The 18,909-nt window shown below is 42.4% G+C and overlaps 1 protein-coding gene across 3 annotated transcripts in view; it reads right to left on the bottom strand.

Annotated features, from left to right (window-relative positions):
• The window catches only part of LOC102937775 (collagen alpha-1(XXI) chain), a 193,904-nt gene that overhangs the window by 167,056 nt on the left and 7,939 nt on the right, over positions 1-18,909 (bottom strand). The window contains exon 2 of one of the 3 annotated variants that reach the window (XM_043542389.1): positions 17,076-17,310. The exons of 1 other annotated variant lie outside the window; for it this stretch is intronic. The gene's annotated coding sequence lies outside the window, so the exon portion shown is untranslated. Of the gene's footprint in view, positions 1-17,075; positions 17,319-18,909 lie in introns of all 3 variants that reach the window. One more of the 3 variants, XM_043542388.1, reaches the window with a different exon arrangement.

The raw sequence follows: 18,909 nt of genomic DNA on the forward strand, positions 1-18,909 counted from the left end.
TTTGACAGGGTAACGTGGATACGTGGGAAGTGGTAGATGTGGTAGATCTTCACTTCAGTAAAGTTTTTGATACTGTCTCGCATGACCTTCTCATAAACAAACTATGGAAATGCAACCTAGACAGAGCTACTATGAGGTGGGTGCAAAACTGCATGGAAAACCGTTCCTAGAGAGTAGTTATCAATGTTTCACAGTCATGCTGGAAGGACATAATGAGTGGGGTCCCACAGTTATCACTTCTGGGTCCGGTTCTGTTCAGTATCTTCATCAGTGATTTAAATAATGGCTAGGAGGGGTTGCAAGTGGAGGATAGGATTAAAATTCAAAATGATCTGAACAAACTGGAGAAATGATCTGAAGTAAACAGGATGAAATTCAATAAGGATAAATGCAAAGTACTCCATTTAGGAAGGAACAATCAGGTGCACACATACAAAATGGGAACTGACTGCCTAGGAAGGAGTACTGCAGAAAGGGATCTGGGGATCATAGTGGACCACAAGCTAAGTATGAGTCAACAGTGTAACGCTGTTGCAAAAAAGCGAACATCATTCTGGAATGTATTAGCAGGAATGCTGTAAGCAAGACACAAGAAGTAATTCTTCCACTCTACTCTGCGCTGATTAGGCCTCTATTGGAGTATTATGTCCAGTTCTGGGTGCCACATTTCAGGAAAGATGTGGACAAATTGGAGAGAGTGTCCAGAGAAGTGATTAAAGGTCTAGAAAACATGACCTAGGAGGGAAGATTGAAAAATTGGATTTGTTTAGTCTGGAAAAGAGAAGACTGAGAGGGGACATGATAACAGTGTTCAAATACATAAAACGTTGTTACAAGGAGGAGGGAGAAAAATTGTTCTTCTTAACCTCTGAGGATAGAATCATAGAATATCAGGGTTGGAAGGGACCTCAGGAGGTCATCTAGTCCAACCCCCTGCTCAAAGCAGGACCAATCCCCAATTAAATCATCCCAGCCAGGGCTTTGTCAAGCCTGACCTTAAAAACTTCTAAGGAAGGAGATTCCACCACCTCCCTAGGTAACGCATTCCAGTGTCTCACCACCCTCCTAGTGAAAGAGTTTTTCCTGATACCCAACCTAAATCCCCCCCACTGCAACTTGAGACCATTACTCCTTGTCCTGTCATCCGCTACCACTGAGAATAGTCTAGATCCATCCTCTTTGGAACCACCTTTCAGGTAGTTGAAAGCAGCTATCAAATCACCCCTCATTCTTCTCTTCTGTAGACTAAACAATCCCAGTTCCCTCAGCCTCTCCTCATAAGTCATTGAACTTGTCCTCATAGGGCAAGAAGCAATGGGCTAAAGTTGCAGCAAGGGAGTTTTTGATTGGACATTAGGAAAAACTTCCTGACTGCCAGGGTGGTTAAGCACTGGAATAAATTGCCTAGAGAGGTTGTGGAATTTCCATCATTGGAGATCTTTAAGAGCAAGTTAGACAAACACCTGGCAGGAATGGTCTAGATAATTAGTCCTGCCATGAGTGCAGAGGACTGGACTAGATGACCTCTCAAGGTCCCTTCCAGTCCTAGGATTCTATACACATCCAAATCATTGTAACTGATTTATGTAGGGCACCTTTTGCAGACTTAGTAATAAAAATCATGTACAATTGTATTTTGGTGCATCTGGCCTCTGCTCCTCCTCCCACCCCCACCTATCATCTCTAACCCCTGCTGCCTTCCCCCGCCCCCCACCATCCATGGGCTCCCTATTACCCCCAGGCCTTGCTGCTCCCCCTTCCCCTCCCCCCTACCCGCATTGTTCTAAGCTCCCTTCTGCAGCCTCACACCCCAGCTTCATCCTGCTTCTTGACCACAGTGCCTAGTAAGGCCAGCCCTCCTGAAGCCCCACTGCCCTGAACTGAAGCCTGCCCCCAGAGTCCAGTGGCTGAAGCCGGAAGCAGGGGGCTGCAGGGAAGGGCTGCTGGTTTGCCCCCTGCCCATCTCTGCCCAGGAGGCTGTTGTTGCCGCAGGAAAAACCTTTGGTGGCCACATGCGGCCACAGTGGCCTCATTTGAGAAACGCTTCCTTCTACTACAGTTGCACAGTCATGGTACTAATAGCATGTTTGGCTCATTGGGCAAGGCATCTCCTTTGCTTCATAAGCCCCACCATTTCTCCCTCTGGCACAGGGGGCCTGAAGAAAGTTAGTCCTACTCCAGAGGTTTTCATTCTTCACTCTGGTTCATTTTTCAGTATTTACAAAGTGGGCCTTAGGGTAGGCCCAAGTAACTCTATTAAGCCAAACAAAGGACACACACTCATAACACACACACACACACACACAAAATACCTTTCCCTGCTCCTTCTTTCGGGTGTCACCTTAGTATGCTGGCTTCTGGAGCCCAGTCCTTCCCCAAACAGCCAGACTTGGCTGTTTCCCCTATAGGGAGGAGAGTAGCCTTGCATCCAGGAGAAGCCATTTCTCCTTGCTGCTATTAACCCTGCTACAGCTTGTTCCTCCTCCCTCCCTCAAAAGAAAAAGGGGTTTTAAAGGTCACCAGCTCCCTTAGTTGGAATCAGGTGTATCAGTTAAACCTCTTTTCAGTTCATAGGGAACAGGGCCTAATACCATTCTAGGGCTGATATAAGGTAGAACCTAAGAGTTATGAACACCAGTGTTTCAGAGTGACTGGTCAACCACACACCTCATTTGGAACTGGAAGTATGCAATCAGGCAGCAGAGACCAAAGAAAGGAAAATACTGTACCGCACAGTATGGTGTTAAATGAAAACTACTAAGAAATAAAGGGAAATTAAAAAAAAAAAAAAAAAAAAAAAAAAAAGATATGACAAGGTAAGGAAACGGTTTCTGTGCTTGTTTCATTTAAATTAAGATGGCTAAAGGCAACATTTTTCTTCTGCATGGTAAAGTTTCAAAGCTATATTAAGTCAATGTTAAGTTGTAAACTTTTCAAAGAACAGCCGTAATATTTTCTTCAGAGCTACAAGCACCTCGGGAATGGAGGTTGTTAGTAACTCTGATGTTCTACTGTATTTACCTTCCACTCCTCTCTTGTAGCTGTTAGTGTGTGACAAAGTCAGACATATGTACTAGACTGTGATGTGGGTCCTTGGGCAAATCTGGGAAACATAAAAATAAGTTGATACTACCTTATCGCAAATGATGTTTTCCAAAAAGGTCATATCTCTCAAAATGGATAAAACACATGTAATTCCTCTTCCGTAGTCTCCATTAACTAATGTTTACTGTTCACTCAAGCAGGTACATTTCAAAAGAAAGAAACAAGGAGATGGCACACAACTCCAGTAGGCTGTGACATGCTGTCTATTCTGTGCAGTAGCACTGCTTCCTTTACTTGACATAGATGAGAGGGAATGCCTCAGTCCATAAGCAGATGTATGATTGTAGAATACTGTAACCCTCTCAAAAATTAGAAAAGTGGTTTTTATTCTGTGTTCTTTAAAAAGTGTAAAGAATATGGTATGTTGCTCATGCCAAAAATCTGACATTTCTAAAGGTGCCAAATGCATTTTCAAACATATTTCAGCTTTTATTCAAGCTCAGAGGTACTATTATTTTTTAAATGTCAGAGTGGTCAGGGAAAAATGGGTACAGTTCTTGGGTCCAGTAATAAAAACTCTAAAAACCATTGTAATCACTTGGGACACTCTAGTTCAGAGACTGTCATTGGAAGCCTTGTATTAGTACAGCTGAACATATATAACTTACACATAGAATTCGTGATTGATTCCACATAAAGAAGGACTGTGGAGGTTAATCATTTCAGTATCAATTTTCACTTGCACTCCTCATGACAGGTGAAATGCCATAGTTTTAGAAAAGTAATATTTGGAAAAATTGTGCAAGTGGTCTAAAACTGCTCCCTTACCCCTAAACTACAATTAATCTAAACTACAGTGTGGTTTGGAGGGTAGAATTTGTCCAAAACAAAACAAAAGGTCTAGTTTTGAGACATGCTGAGTGCTCATTGACTAGTGAAAGCTGAAGTTGCTCAGTACCTCCCAGAAAGTACTTAGCATCATACAAAGTCAGTCCATAAGAACATGCAGCCCTTGGATTCCGAGACCACTGCTCTAACCCCGGAGCTACGTAACCAGGCTCCAGGTCCCCTCAGCACAGGGAGGAGGTTGGTTAAGGCTGAGGAGCGATGAGTGACCGAAGGAGTGACAAGCGACCAGTGAGGCGTATCTGAGGCAGAGACTGCTATCCAGGCCCCAGCGAATGGGAGCAGATTCAAACCCTGAATAATTACTAAGAATCTAGAGGGACAAGGTGGGTGAGGTAATTTCTGGACCAATTTCTCTTGGTGAAAAAGAAACTTTCGAGCTTACACAGAGCTTCTGAAGAAGAGCTCTTTGTACGCTCGAAAACTTGTCTCTCTCACCAAAGAAGTTGATTCAATAAAAAGTTATTACCTCACTCACTTTGTCTCGCTAATATCCTGGAACAGGGACGGCTATTATAACACCGTATACTAAGAATCTAGGCTGAAATTTTCAGAGACAACTAGGAATTTAGCCATGCAACTGCCATCGAAATAAATGGGAGTTATGTGACTATATGCCCTAGTCAGCTTTGAAAATTGCATTAGTCTTTAAGTAGATAAAAATTATTATAAAGTTTTGTGACACAACACTAATGAGCATAATACACATTTAGCAGTTATCACCTATGGTGTGTTCAACGCTGTAAAAAAATTAAAAGAGAACATGGTATTTATCTCAAGAATCTTATCGCTAGTATCTGCAGGATCATACCCAACCAGGCATTGTACTTACCACGTAAAGACCCAATCCTTCAAATTATAATGCCTAGGTGAACAGCTACACCCACACCACGCTCTAAACAAACACAGCAGCCTGCACATGTATTGCAGTTTGCAGTACTGGAACCTAAGTATTCTTATTGACTTTAATGGGACTATTTCGGGCAACTGTAGCCAGTTGTAAGAGTCTACAGGATTGGGCCTCCAGATAAAACTATACGAACAATAACAAAAAGCATGCGCACAAACATAACCTGAAATAAAAGTTTAAATAATGGCTGTTCCACATTACAGAATGCTATGTTAGATCCAGTGCTCCCCCTCCACCTCTCTCTCTCTCTCTCTCTCTCAAAAAAAAAAAAAAAAAAAAAAAAAAAAAAAGGAATGGTACTGGGAGGATGTGACCAAAGAACATCTTAATGCTAACTGGTAAGGAGATGCAGAGCAGTTCTCTCCTAAGAATCTCCTAAGTCTGTTACGTGCATTCTAGTTCACCAAAGATTGCCATGTGAAGTCTCAAATAAAGGCTGGTTTCACACTGGTCATCAATATCATTGTTAAACATGTTTGGATGTTGTGTATGGCATTATGTTGAAAATGTTCTTTAAGTCTGTATTGGTCACCAGCAAAGGTGAAAACCTGATTTTCTGTCAGACAAGAGATGTTTCTTCATTGTCTGTTTACATATAAATTAAGTATTCTCTTGTTCACAATTTGTCTCCTATTACCAGTCTGAACTGAATACAGATGAAGAATTATCAGAAGATAAGGAAACTAAGAGGAAGAGAAAAAACAGTGAGGGGAAAAGTACCTTTACTTTATTTGGGGGACAGAGAAAAATACCTCAGCATCCCTCACCCGGAAATAATTGGATAGCAGATATGCTTCATGAAAGTGGGATTTCAACCAGGCTTGTCTGAAAATACTGAAGACAACACTGGGTGAGACACATTTCTTTAGACAAGAGGTTAACCTGTTGGTTAAGTTTAGTGTCTAGAAAGCATGTTATGATTTTGTTTTATATGTAACTGTGACACTGGCAAGCCAGATGCCAGCTTGTGGTGTTTACATGCTGCTTGTAATTATTAGAATTGGGAGCACTGGCTGTTGGGAGTCTGAAAGGACAGGAAGGAGGGGGGAGGAGCCGAGAGGCTGAGAGAAAGCTACAGAGGGTGCAGCAGCAGCTTGGTAAAGGGGTTTCCACTTTAAAAATAAAGTCCTGTTGAAGCTTGTTAGTACCTTGCCTGGCTACAACAACATTTTGGCAACGAGGACGGCTCTTCTGCCTCTGAACCCACCTGCACCCTTTCTGCAAAGCCCAGGTGAGCCTCCAATTGCTTTTACTGCCTGGATCCATATGTTTAGCATTGATTGCAAGAAGATAAGTCTCACAGAGATTTCTGAAGTAAGAAAGCATGCTCTGCCTTGGAGCAGAAGGGCAGGGTATATTTTACACTTTTCCCCTTGCAGACTATAAATGAGACTGCACTCACTGCATTAAAGAACTTTTTTGTACCAAAAGTGAATGTAGTAGCTAATCACTACAGATTTCGCCAGCGTGAGCAGAAATCAGGGGAGACTATAATGCAGTATATTGCTTCCCTGAGGAGTAACTTGATTGTAACTTGTAACTTTGGGAATATGGCAGATGAGATGACTAGAGACCAGCTCATTGAGAAAACAACCATGCTTCGTGTAAGAGAACATTTACTTCTAGAACCACAACTTACACTAGAAAAAGCAATAACCATTGCTACCCAGATTGAGTCAGCTACAGCTGAAGCCAAAATAATGAGCATGGATACAGGAGGCACAGTCCAGGCTGTGACTCCTTTGCAGAAAAGCAAGCATACCGGGCTACACAACATGCCACAACGCAAAGATCACCTGCAGAGTTACTGCATGGAAACAGATGAATACTAAACTGAACATTGCTGGATTGTTAAAGGCACAACCTGAGGAAGTATAAGGCTTTCACAGACAAGCGGCGGGGTGCTAAGGAACCCAAGTTTCAGTGTGGTTCCTTCGTTAAAATACGAAAACCTGGAATTTTACGCAAAGGGAACCATAAATTCACAGCTCCTCTTAAAATCATAGAGAAGAAGGGACCTTACACCTATCGACTTTCTGATGGGCGGGTATGGAATGCTTCTTATCTTGCACCTGCCTATGCACCAAGAGGAGATTATGCCAACCCCCAATCTGCATTGGATGACTTCACCGTAGTATCAACTCAACAAGACATTGCACTGGAACTGGAGCTTGAGAGACGGCCTATCAGGCCCAGACAACCACCTGTCTGGACTAGAAACTATGTTATGTAGTATCTATAGTGTTTTTAGTGTAATAACTCTGTCAACAGTATAATGCCTTGTTTCCTATTTGTTCCTGTGGTTAGAACAACATTTATTGTAATTGGGAGAGTTTCTTAAGAGAGGAGGGAATGTGGTGTTTAGATGTTGCTTGTAATTATTAGAATTGGGAGCACTGGCTGTTGGGAGTCTGAAAGGACAGGAAACAGGAAGGAGTGGGGAGGAGTTGAAGAGACTGAGGGAGAGCTACTGAGGGTGCAGCAGCAGCTTGGAAAAGAGGCTTCCACTTTAAAAAATAAAGTCCTGTTGAAGTTTGTTAGTACCTTGCCTGGCTACTACAACACAGCTCTTGGCCAGGCTGCAGGCATAAGGTGAGAATCAACAAATTTATAGCTGGAGACCAGACTGGTTCATCTGTATGTTAGTTTTGCTCAAAAGAGGTTTTAGTCTTATAAGAATGTATTTAGTGTTTAGACTGTATGAAATCCTTGTAAGTAGCTGCATGCATTCATCTCACTTGTAGTATCTGTATTCCATGCTATAAGAAAATATGTAAGTTGTGCTTTATAACTTTGAAAACGTTTGCTCTGAATTTGTGAATTCAGGCAGGGGAATCATCACATTCACATCCCTTCCCCTCACTGCCACCCATCCAAAAGAACTATCAAAATCAGGTGGGCCATGAAGGAACATCACACCTGGGAAATGCTACACACAAGGAAGCTCATCCTGTGGACTTAGAAACTGAATGAAGGGAATAAAACAAAGTCACAGAAAAATGTTCCATCTTTTTGGCTCTTTTAACTCTGACAGGGCCAGAGACTATACACCAGTCGTTCTCAACTTCCGGCCCCTGGGCTGCTTGCAGCCCAATCAGCACACAGCTGCTGCGGCCCATGTGACATCCTCAGGGCCATACATGCAGTATATATATATATATATTGTGTGGATGCGGCCCACATAACACAGAGAGCTGCATATGTGGCCACAGTGATAAATAGTTTGAGAACCACTGTTCTTCACTGAACTCAAAAATCCCCAGGGGCTGCCCTGAAAGACACTTTGAATTGACAGATCACTACAATTCTATCGCTCTTAGGATTTAGATAGTAACTCAAATTCTCAACGTGCTCTAGCCATCTACACAAAGAACTAGTTACTTGTATAAATTTCATGAATCAATTCAAAATTGTTTTGTATAGTGCCAAAGAATTAACTCATCCTCTGATGTGTAATACCTAAATCCAGAGCATAGTATATGGCCTGCTGTGCACTCCACTATTCCTTCGGTAGTGCCACAGGAAATTGAACCTCACTTGATTGAAGTTGTTTGTCATTTTTAGCCGTATATTAACACGTGTTATCCTCTTCTCTAGTCATACCATATGTACTATTCTTTGTATGGTTTACAACACAGTGTGATTCACAATTAACTCATTTGGGCAGGATGGAATTTAGACATTTAGCAATTAAACCAAAGGGATTTTTTTATATTTTCAATCTTTGTAGGAAGGCAAACACACATTAAAATTAACGTTTATACAGTACTCTTTGAAGCTAAACAAAAGTTACCTTAAACATGTGTTTAAAAAAAAAAAAAAAAAAAAAGAGTCAGGTCTTCAGCTCTCAGGGTATTACAGCATTAGAGGTACAGAATCATGGCCCTCTGAGCAGACTAAATGTATCTGAAGCTAACCTGCTCAGCTATGACTGAAATAAAAAGCAAAATCAATCTTCTTAAAACATATCTATTTTGTTGGCAGAGTTGCCTATTTACTGTCTAATAGAAGAACAGTTGCTATTTTAAATATACTAGTTGTAATGCAGCCACCAATACTCAACACCCAATGACTTATGATTTTCTTATTCAGTAAAGAAATATTTCTAATAATTCACATTGTTTTGCTATAAAATCCTTTAATATTAGCTAAGACCAAACAAATGTCGAATATGCCTACATAAAAAGTGCAAATCCTTTCACAACACACAAAGAAAAATGACAAATAAATAGTACTTAAAACATATCAGTCTTCCTTGGAAAAAGAGCATTACATCTATATCACAAAAGACATATGAATATTTCATCGTTGAAGTGACTGGCACTATCTTCAAGGATAATTAAGGAGGTTTTCAAACAGCAATAAATATATACACAACTGAATTATCTATTTCCAGGTTTATTCATTTCCAGAGTAGAAGAGTTATCTCCCCCACCTTACCATGAATTTTAAAAATCAGAAGAGATGCTTCAAGATAGGTTTCAGAATGGAGGATTTGATCATTAGAAATACAGATAGCTGGGTTTGTGATGACAGGGAGAACCCACATGGTGAATTTGCCTGCCAGGTGTGAAGGTTGTGGATCTCTCGAGACATCTAGACTGACTTATGCGCCATGCTGGGAAGGAGCTAGTGGTCATCGTAAAAGGAAGTATCAGTGACATAGGAAAGGTAGGAGAGAAGTCCTGGAGGCCAAATTTAGGCTGGTAGGTAAGAGATTAAACTTCAGGACCTCCATGGTAGCATTCTCTTAAATGTTTCCAGCTCCACATGCAGGGCCAGGCAGAACTGAGGGTCTCGATGCGTAGATGAGATGATGGGGGACGGAGGGTTTCAACTTTATTAGAAACTGTAGAACCTTTTGTGAAAGGAGGAGCCTATAAAGGAACGATGGGCTCCAATTAAACCAAAATGTAACCAGATTGCTTGCATGTAAAATTAAATAGGTTGTAGAGGAGTTTTTAAACCAAGGGCTGGGGGGAAACAGACAGGTGCGGAAGAGCATGTGGTTTGGACAGAGATATCCCAACGGGAGTATCTATTAAACAGGATTCTCTATCTTATTAAAGAGGAGAGGATAGAAACTGATAAAGTACAGGTAGAAACTGAAGAGAAATAGTCAAATGAAAAAGAGTCCCATTCAATTACAGGACAAATTTTATAAGTGCTTGTACAAAAATGCTAGAAGTCTAAATGCTAAGACAGGTGAACTTGAGCTGTCTGGTATTAAAGGAGGATATTGATATAACAGGCACCACAGACTCTTGGTGAAATGATGACAATCAATGGGACATGGTAATTCCAGAGTACAAAATATATAGGAATGACAGAATAGGTCATGCAGGTGGGGGAGTGGACCTATATGTGAAAGAAAGCATAAAGTCAACATAGTTAACATCTTAAATGAATCAAACTGTATCATACAATGTCTGTTGATAGAAATTCCATGCCTGAATAATAAGTGTATAGCAGTAGAAACATAATACCAACCACCTGACCAGGGTGGTGATGGTGACTGTGAAATGCTCAGGGAGATTAGAGAGGCTACAAAAATAGAAAACTTAGTAATAATGGGGGATTTCACAATTATCCCCATAAATGTCACCTGAGGACAGGATGCAAAAATAAAGTTTCTAGACACCATCATTGACCGCTTCTTGGAGCGGCTACTCCCGGAACCCATAAGGCAGTAGTCCCCAACCTGTTTGTGGGAATAGCACATTCCTATTCCCAGAAGACTGTGGCGGGCACCAGACACCCCGCAGCTGAAATGCACTTGATCCAAGAGGTGATACAGCTGAACTGCCCAGTATCAGTAATCACAATAAAATTAAATTTAACATCCGGGGGTGGAGGGGAGAAAAACAAAGAAGCCTACCACCATAGCATTTAACTTCAGAAAGGGGAACTACACAAAAATGAGGAAGTTAATTAAATGGATATGAAAAGGAACAGTCAAAAGTGAAATGCCTGCAAGCAGCATGGAAACTTTTTTAAAACACCGTAATAGAGGCTCAAAATAAATATATAGCCCAAATTAAAGAGAATAGTAAGAGAACCAAAAAAAGTGCTACCATGGCTAAACAACAGAGTAAAAAAAAGTGGCTACAGGCAAAAAGCCATCCTTTAAAAACTGGAAGTCAAATTCTACTGAGGAAAATAGAAAGGACTAGCTAAACTCTAGCAAGTCAAGCGTAAAAGTACATTTAGACAGGCCAAAAAAAGAATTTGAAGATCAACTACCAAAAGACACAAAAACTAACAGCAATTTTTTTTTAAGCACATTAGAAGCCTGCCAAACAATCAGTGGAGCCACGTGATGACTGAGGTGCTAAAGAGTTCTGACAGAACACAAATATGAAGTTGCAGAACTAGTAACTGTGGTGTAACCTATCACTTATATAAGCCTGTGTTACCAGATGACTGGAGAATAGCTAACCTGATGTCAATTTTTTAAAAAGGTTCCAAGGGTGGCAATTACAGGTCAGTAAGCCTAACTTCAGGCAAAGTTCCCAGGCAAATTAGTTGAAACTACAGTAAAAAAACAAAATTATCAGACACATAGGTGAACATGATTTGTTGGGGAAGAGTCAACACAGCTTTTCTAAAGAGAGATCATGTCTCACCAATCTATTAGAATTCTTTGAGGGAGTCAATAAACATGTGGACAAGGATGATCCAATGGATATAGCATACTTGAACCTTCAGAAAGCTTTTCACAAGGTCTCTCATCACAGGCGCTTAAGCAAACTAAGTAGTCATAGGATGAGAGGGAATGTCCTCTCATGAATCATGGTTAAAAGACAGGACACAAAGGGTAGGAATAAATGGTCATTTTTCAGAACGGAGAGAGGTAAATACTGGTGTCCCACAGGTATCTGTACTGTGTCCAGTGCTATTCAACTTATTCATAAATGATCTTGAAAAAAGGGTAAACAGTGAAGTGGCAAAATTTGCAGATGATACAAAACTACTCAAGATAGTTAAGTCCAAAGCAGACTGCGAGGAGTTACAAAGGGATTTCCACTAAACTGGGTGACTGGGCAACAAAATGGCAGATGAAATTCAATATTGATAAATGCAAAGTAATTCACATTGGAAAACATAATCCCAAATATATATAGAAAATGATGGGATCTAAATTAGCTATTACCATTCAAGAAAGAGATCTTGGAGTTATTGTGGATAGTTCTCTGAAAATATCCACTCAATCTGCACCAGCAGTCAAAAAAGCTAACAGAATGTTAAGAACCATTAGGAAATGGATAGATAATAAAACAGTAAAAGTAATAATAACACTACATTAATTCATGGTACACCCACACCTTAAATACTGCATGCAGTTCTTGCCATCCCATCTCAAAAATGCTGTATTAGAATTGGACAAGGTACAGAGAAGAGCAACAAAAACAATTAAGGATCTGGATCAGCTTCTGTATGAGGAGAGAGTAAAAAGACCGAGACTATTCATCTTAGGCAAGAAAGGACTGAGGGGGGATATGATAGAGGTCTATAAAATCATGACTGGCGTGGAGAAAGTGAACAAGGAAGTGTTATTTATCCCTTCACATAAAACAAGAACCAGTGGTCATGCAATTAAATTAATAGGCAGCAGGTTTAAAACAAAGGGAAGTATTTTTTCCACACAGCACACAGTCAACCTGTGGAACTCGTTGCCAGGGGATGTTGTGAAGGCCAAAACTATAATTGGATGCCGTCAAGGTTCCTTCCCCACTCTGAACTCTAGGGTACAGATGTGGGGACTTGCATGAAAGACCCCCTAAGCTTATTCTTACCAGCTTAGGTTAAAAACTTCCCCAAGGTACAAACTTTGCATTGTCCTTGAACCCTATGCTGCCACCAACAAGTGTTTTAAACAAAGAACAGGGAAAGAGCCCACCTGGAGACGTCTTCCCCCAAAATATCCCCCCCAAGCCCTACACCCCCTTTCCTGGGGAAGGCTTCATAAGAATCCTCACCAAATTGTACAGGTGAACACAGACCCAAACCCTTGGATCTTAAGAACAATGAAAAATCAATCAGGTTCTTAAAAGAAGAATTTTAATGAAAGAAAAGGTAAAAGAATCACCTCTGTAAAATCAGGATGGTAAATATCTTACAGGGTAATCAGATTCAAAACATAGAGAATCCCTCTAGGCAAAACCTTAAGTTATAAAAAGACACAAAAACAGGAATACATATTCCATTCAGCACAGCTATTTTACCAGCCATTAAAGAAAAGGAAATCTAACGCATTTCCAGCTAGATTACTTACTAACTTAACAGGAGTTGTAAATCTGTATTCCTGATCTGTTCCCGGCAAAAGCACCACACAGACAGACTAACCCTTTATTCCCCCCCACCACACACACACACACACACACTCCAGATTTGAAAGTATCTTGTCCTCTCAATGGTCATTTTGGGTCAGGTGCCAGCTAGGTTACCTTAGCTTCTTAACCCAAGTGAAAGGGTTTTGCCTCTGGCCAGGAGGGATTATATAGCACTGTATACAGAAAGGTGGTTACCCTTCCCTTTATAATTATGACAGATGCAAAAAAGAATTAGATAAATTAATGGAAGATAGGTCCATCAAGGGTATTAGCCAAGATGATCAGGGATGCAATCCCATGCTCTAGGTGTCCCTAAGCCTTTGACTGCCAGATGCTGGATCTGGACAACAAGGGATAGATCACTTGATGATTGCCCTGTTCTGTCCATTCCCTTTGAAGCAGCTGGCATTGACCACTGTTGGAAGACAGGATACTGGGCTAGATGGACCATTGGTCTGACCCAGTATTGCCATTCTTACATTAAGTTCTTATTTAAGATCAGTGACTTAAAATATCTATACATTTTCTTAAAAGGTCAATTTTCTTTTCAGCACTAATATTTGAATGGTATTTCATTGTTACTTAGTGTGGCATGATGCTATTTCCCTACAAACTCCACTCCATAGTTTCCAACCCTTTTTATTTTCTGGGCACAGTTTCAGGATGAGAATATTTGTAAGCTGATGGGGAGAGTTCCAACTTTTCAAAAGAAGCTTACATCTATGTACAGTGCAACTTGTATGTGCCTACAGTTCTGTGGGAGCAAAAAAATGTCTATTTTCAAAGATTTATCTGCCCATCTAGACACACTGCAAAATAAGTCCAGAACTGTGAATGGTTGATATTTTGAGGGGTACCCAGACTCCTGTTGTATGCATAGCACTGGGATTTTGTAACAGAATTATACGTCATCCAGCTCTATTTACTCCTGAGGGAATTCTGTGTGTCCGCAGAATTCATGGCCCCCACAGATTTCTTTGCTTACCTGCAGAAAAATGACTTCTGATGGGGAAGCAAAGGGAAGCAGCAAGAGCAGTCATGCACCCACTTCCTGGCAATGCAGACTGGTCAGCTTGGGCACCCAGAGGGAAGAGAGAGAGAGGGAGAGAGAGACTCTGTCCCTCTCACTCGCTATTGCAGTATGCTCAGCATGGAGGGGCAGAGCTTTGGTGTATTTCTGAAGAGGTAGGCATAGGACAGGCTCTGTTCCCTCTGGCAGAGGAGAATGTAGCAGCCTGCCTACTTAGTGAATTGTTCCCATTGTTCTTAGTGAATTCCCCCAGGAGTATAAAACAGGTGTAAAACTTTTAAGGCTCCTTTACACTGCCAGAGCAGTGTAAAGGAGCCTTACTGTAAAGGATAGTGTGGCCTTATAAATGCTTATGGTGCTTTAGTGATTAGAACTGATCTAAATTTTTGGACTGAAAAAATTTCCTATCAAAATGTGTTCCATGAACTGTTTGCTACTGACCTATTTGGAGATGGTCAGTAGCCAGTATAAATTCTGAGTTTGAGTCCCCAGCCCTTACTCTTCAGTTGCCTTCCATGCTCTTCAGTTGCCTATGATGTAACACTGAGCATATGGCTGCACATATTTGTTGATTAATAATTAGAAGTAAAGGGCCAATACTAGCTACATTACTATTAGACAAAGGGGGTTTGAGGATTTCCTCCAATTTGAGGATTTCCCCACTCTATTCTCCATCCATTGTATTGTAATTTAAATAAATTACCAAAATAATTGAAACTAGCTGGATTATATTGCATTATTTTGACCAAAAAATGCAGAATTTTGCAGAATTTTAAAATACTGTGCTCAAAATTTTTAATTTTTTGATGCAGAATTCCCCCAGGAGTATCTATTGGGCAGCTCCCAGGATGGCTACAGAGCAGAATGGCACCTTTTTTCCAGCTACAGCCAGGTACACCGAAATGAAACATGGACAACTCATCACTATACTGTTTCATCAAAGATAAATCCATGCGCACACACAGGTACAGGTTGCTATTTAATTAGCCGCACCAGTAGCCTGCAGTTTTCTCTAACAGTATTGGCCCCAGTTCCAAAAGTCTTCCTCACAAACAGAAGATTTTACTTAGCTATAGAGGAAAACCGCTCTTTTGAAGAAAGGTATATTTAGAGACCAACCTAAAGTAAACAGAGGCCCCCAATTCCTCTGGGCTGCCTATTCAGCCAAGGTCAAAATATAAAAACATGCAAACAAAAGATGTGTATATACTTGCAGTAATTTCTCAGGAAATGGAGAGGAGGTGTTTTCCTAGTACAAGCAGTCTTCCTAGAACACAGCCCTGTGATTCTGAAAATTAGGTGCAGCTGTCCCTTCCCCCTGTTTTGACCTCCTTAAGGAAATCTGCGTTTTAGCTTCCCACTCTCCCAGAAGATGTCACTAACCTTCATTTCAGAAGGTGAGTCATGAGTACTCCATAATCATAGGGTCCCCTCTTCACAGTAAGTGGATTCACAATAAAGTCACAGGCAGCAAAGAGAAACACAATTACATTTCTCTGTCTATTCTTTACATACTCACCATGGAATAAAACATAAAACTCTACTGTTTGGTTCTTATAAAAGTATATTAGCAAAATTTCTTCAAATGTTTTTTCCTTGCAATAGTCAAAAGCAAGAGGCTCCTTATCCACTCATCTTAAATTATTATACAGGAATCAGGTTTTCATAGGTTATTAGTAGGGCCCTACCAAATTCAGGGACCATTTTGGTCAATTTCACTGCCAGAGGGTTTTTAAATTGATCAATTTCACTATTTCAGATGCTTACATCTGAAATGTCAAGGTGTTGTGGTGTTGTAAGCTAAGTTCACTCTAAGCTGCGCAGCCACACGGCTGTGCAGCAGCCTCTTAAGCGCTGCGCAGGCACTCAGGGCTCCAGTGAGGAGAAATGCCTCTCCCCCAGCACTGGACCTGCTGAGGCGGGGAGAGGCACCCCTCCCCCAACCCTAACCCAGCCCAACCCCAGACCTGCCACAGCCGGGGGCAGAGGCGCCCCTCACCAGGCCCCAACCCAGCCCCAGACCTGCCACAGCTGCGGGAGAGGTGCCTATCCTGCATCCCCAGCCCCGGAGCTGCCGCAGTGGGGAGAGGCACCTCTCCCCCACAGCCCAGGTGCTGCTGCCGGGAGAGAGAGCTGGGAGGAGTCCTCTCTCCCCACTGTAGCCCTGGGGCAGCCTGCACCTCAAACCCCTCATGCCTGGCCCCACCCCAGAGCCCGCATCACCAGCCGGAGCCCTCACCACCCCCCGACCGCTGCATCCCAACCCTCTGCCCCATCCCTGACCCCCCTCCCACACTCCCCACCGTGGAAGCCCCGAGCACTGCCAGGAGCCACTGGGAGTGGGGGTAGAAGCCTTGAGCCCAAGTGCCCCAGCCCCAACTAGATTTCAGTGAGAGCAGATTTCACAGGGCAGGGCTTATTTCATGGTCCATGACACATTTTTCATTGCTGTGAAATTGGTAGGGCCCTAGTTATTAGTGGATTGCTGTGATTTGGAGGCATTTTACTATCGGAGTTTTATGATTTCTGGTGGTTTGAGCAACTTTATCCCATGAAGAACGGAGCTGGGTTTGTTTCCCCTGGTGTCTTTAAGTGACCCTGAACCAGGATGTATTCTTCTTCCTGGTTCTGTCTATTCTCTGTTGTACTGTCAACCCACAGCCAGCACTTCCCCAACAGCAGTTTTAATTTTTTCTGTGTCTAATTTTTGCCACTGGGTCCTTACTTGTTCTTAAAGGGGAGAATTTTAAAAGCCACAAATATGAGTTAGGTGCCCAACTCATATTGAAAGTCAAGGGGAACTCCCTTTCAGTTAGGTTGAGCACTTCACTCGCAGTCTCTACATACATACCTTTTATTTTTTCTTCTGGAAATCCATCAAATGTTTCCTGTATTTTATTGAGTCTTTTTAAGCACTCTTTTTATTCTTCAGCTACTTGGTCTCTTGATATGCTATGTATCAGCATCTTCAACCTTCTTCGCTTTGGCTTCCAGTATGACTTTTTGTCCATTCTTCTTTCATACAAATTCCAAATGAATCTTCTGGTATATCTCGCTTTCTCTCTTCCAGTTCTGTTTTCAAGTACCTTAGTTCCTCAAGACTTTTTTTTTTTTTTTTTTAAAAAGATTAGGTGATATATTAGTAGCTCCTGTTTCACTTTGTGCAGAAGTCATGCCTTTCTTTTTCTGAATCAAAGAATCATAGAAATGTAGGGCTGCCAGGGACCTAAAGAAGTCATCAAGTCCAGCCCTCTGCACGGAGGGAAAGCCATGTAAACCTAGACCATCCCTGACAGGTATCTGTTCAACCTGTCTTTAAAACCCCCAATGATGGGGATGCCACAGCCTCCCTATCCAGTGCTTAAATGCCTTTATAGTTAGAAAGATTTTTTTTAATATCTAACCTAAATCTCCTTTGCTTAAAAGTAAGCCCTTGTCCTTACTTCTTGTCCTATCTTTAGTGAACATGGAGAACAATTGATCACCATCCTCTTTATAACAGCATTTAACTTATTTGAATACTGTTACCAGGTCCCCTCTAAGTCTTCTTTTCTCAAGACTAACATACCCTTTTTTAATCCTTTCCTTGTACCTCAGTGTTTCTAAACATTTTATCATTTTTGTTGCTTTCCTCCAGACTCCCTCCAATTTTTTCACATCATTCCTCAAGTGTGGTGCCCAGAATTGGACATAGTACTCCAGCTAAGACCTCACCAGTGCTGTGCAGAGCAGTACCAAAGGGGGCCTGGCCCCCTCTTCTCCACCTCCTCTCTCCCCTGTGGGGACAGAAGCTTGATGCTGCAGGCTTCTGCTGCAGCAGGACAGGCTCTGCCAGCAGCCAAGCTCCTCCCCCGCCTCTTTCCCCAGCATGCTGCGTTCTGCCCCTCCCCCCTCCCTGCCGCCAATCAGCCGTTTGCTGGCAGGAGGGAGAGGGAAGAGCGGAGCCTCAGGGCACTCACCACTCCGGCGGGAAGGAGCAGAAGAGGCGGGAGCAGGGCCTTGGGGAAGGGGCTGGAATTGGGGCATACCCCCTCCAGCCCCCTGCCATAAGCACCCCCATGACCCCAACCCACACCTCCAGCCCTCTGCCCACCCTGACCCCTGCACCCCCTCACACCTAGCCATGACCCCTGCACCTCCCACACACACCTCCCCAGCTCCCTGCCCTGACCCCACCACACACACACCCAGCCCCCTGCCCTGCCCCATGCACCTCCCCTCACACCTCCCCAGCCCCCTGCCCTGACTCATACATACCCAGCCCCCCCCATCCCATGCCCTGACTCCTGCACCCCCCCACACATCCCCACCCCCATCCAGAGCACCAAACGGGAGCTACTGCATCCACCCGCCCTCATTCCCACCTGCACCCCTCTCACCAAACAGGAGCTGCCCCAGGTAAGCGCTCCACACACCAACCTCCTGCCCCAACCCTGAGTCCCCTCCCTCACCCTAGCTCCTGGTCCTAGCAGACCCCACACCCCATTTTTTTTTTTTTTTTTTTTACAATATTTGGAAAGATCATTAAGTGGTCTGTTGAGACCCTCCATGATTTTCAAGTGGTCTGTGGAAAAATAAGTTAGACTACAAGAACAATCAAAGTACCTCACTTTATTTTCATTTACTTGCTATTACTTATAGGAGGATGAAGAAAAAAAGAATGAAAAATGGGGGCGGGAGGAGAT

Source organism: Chelonia mydas, chromosome 3, assembly GCF_015237465.2.
Source record: "Chelonia mydas isolate rCheMyd1 chromosome 3, rCheMyd1.pri.v2, whole genome shotgun sequence".
NCBI lineage: Eukaryota > Metazoa > Chordata > Testudines > Cheloniidae > Chelonia > Chelonia mydas.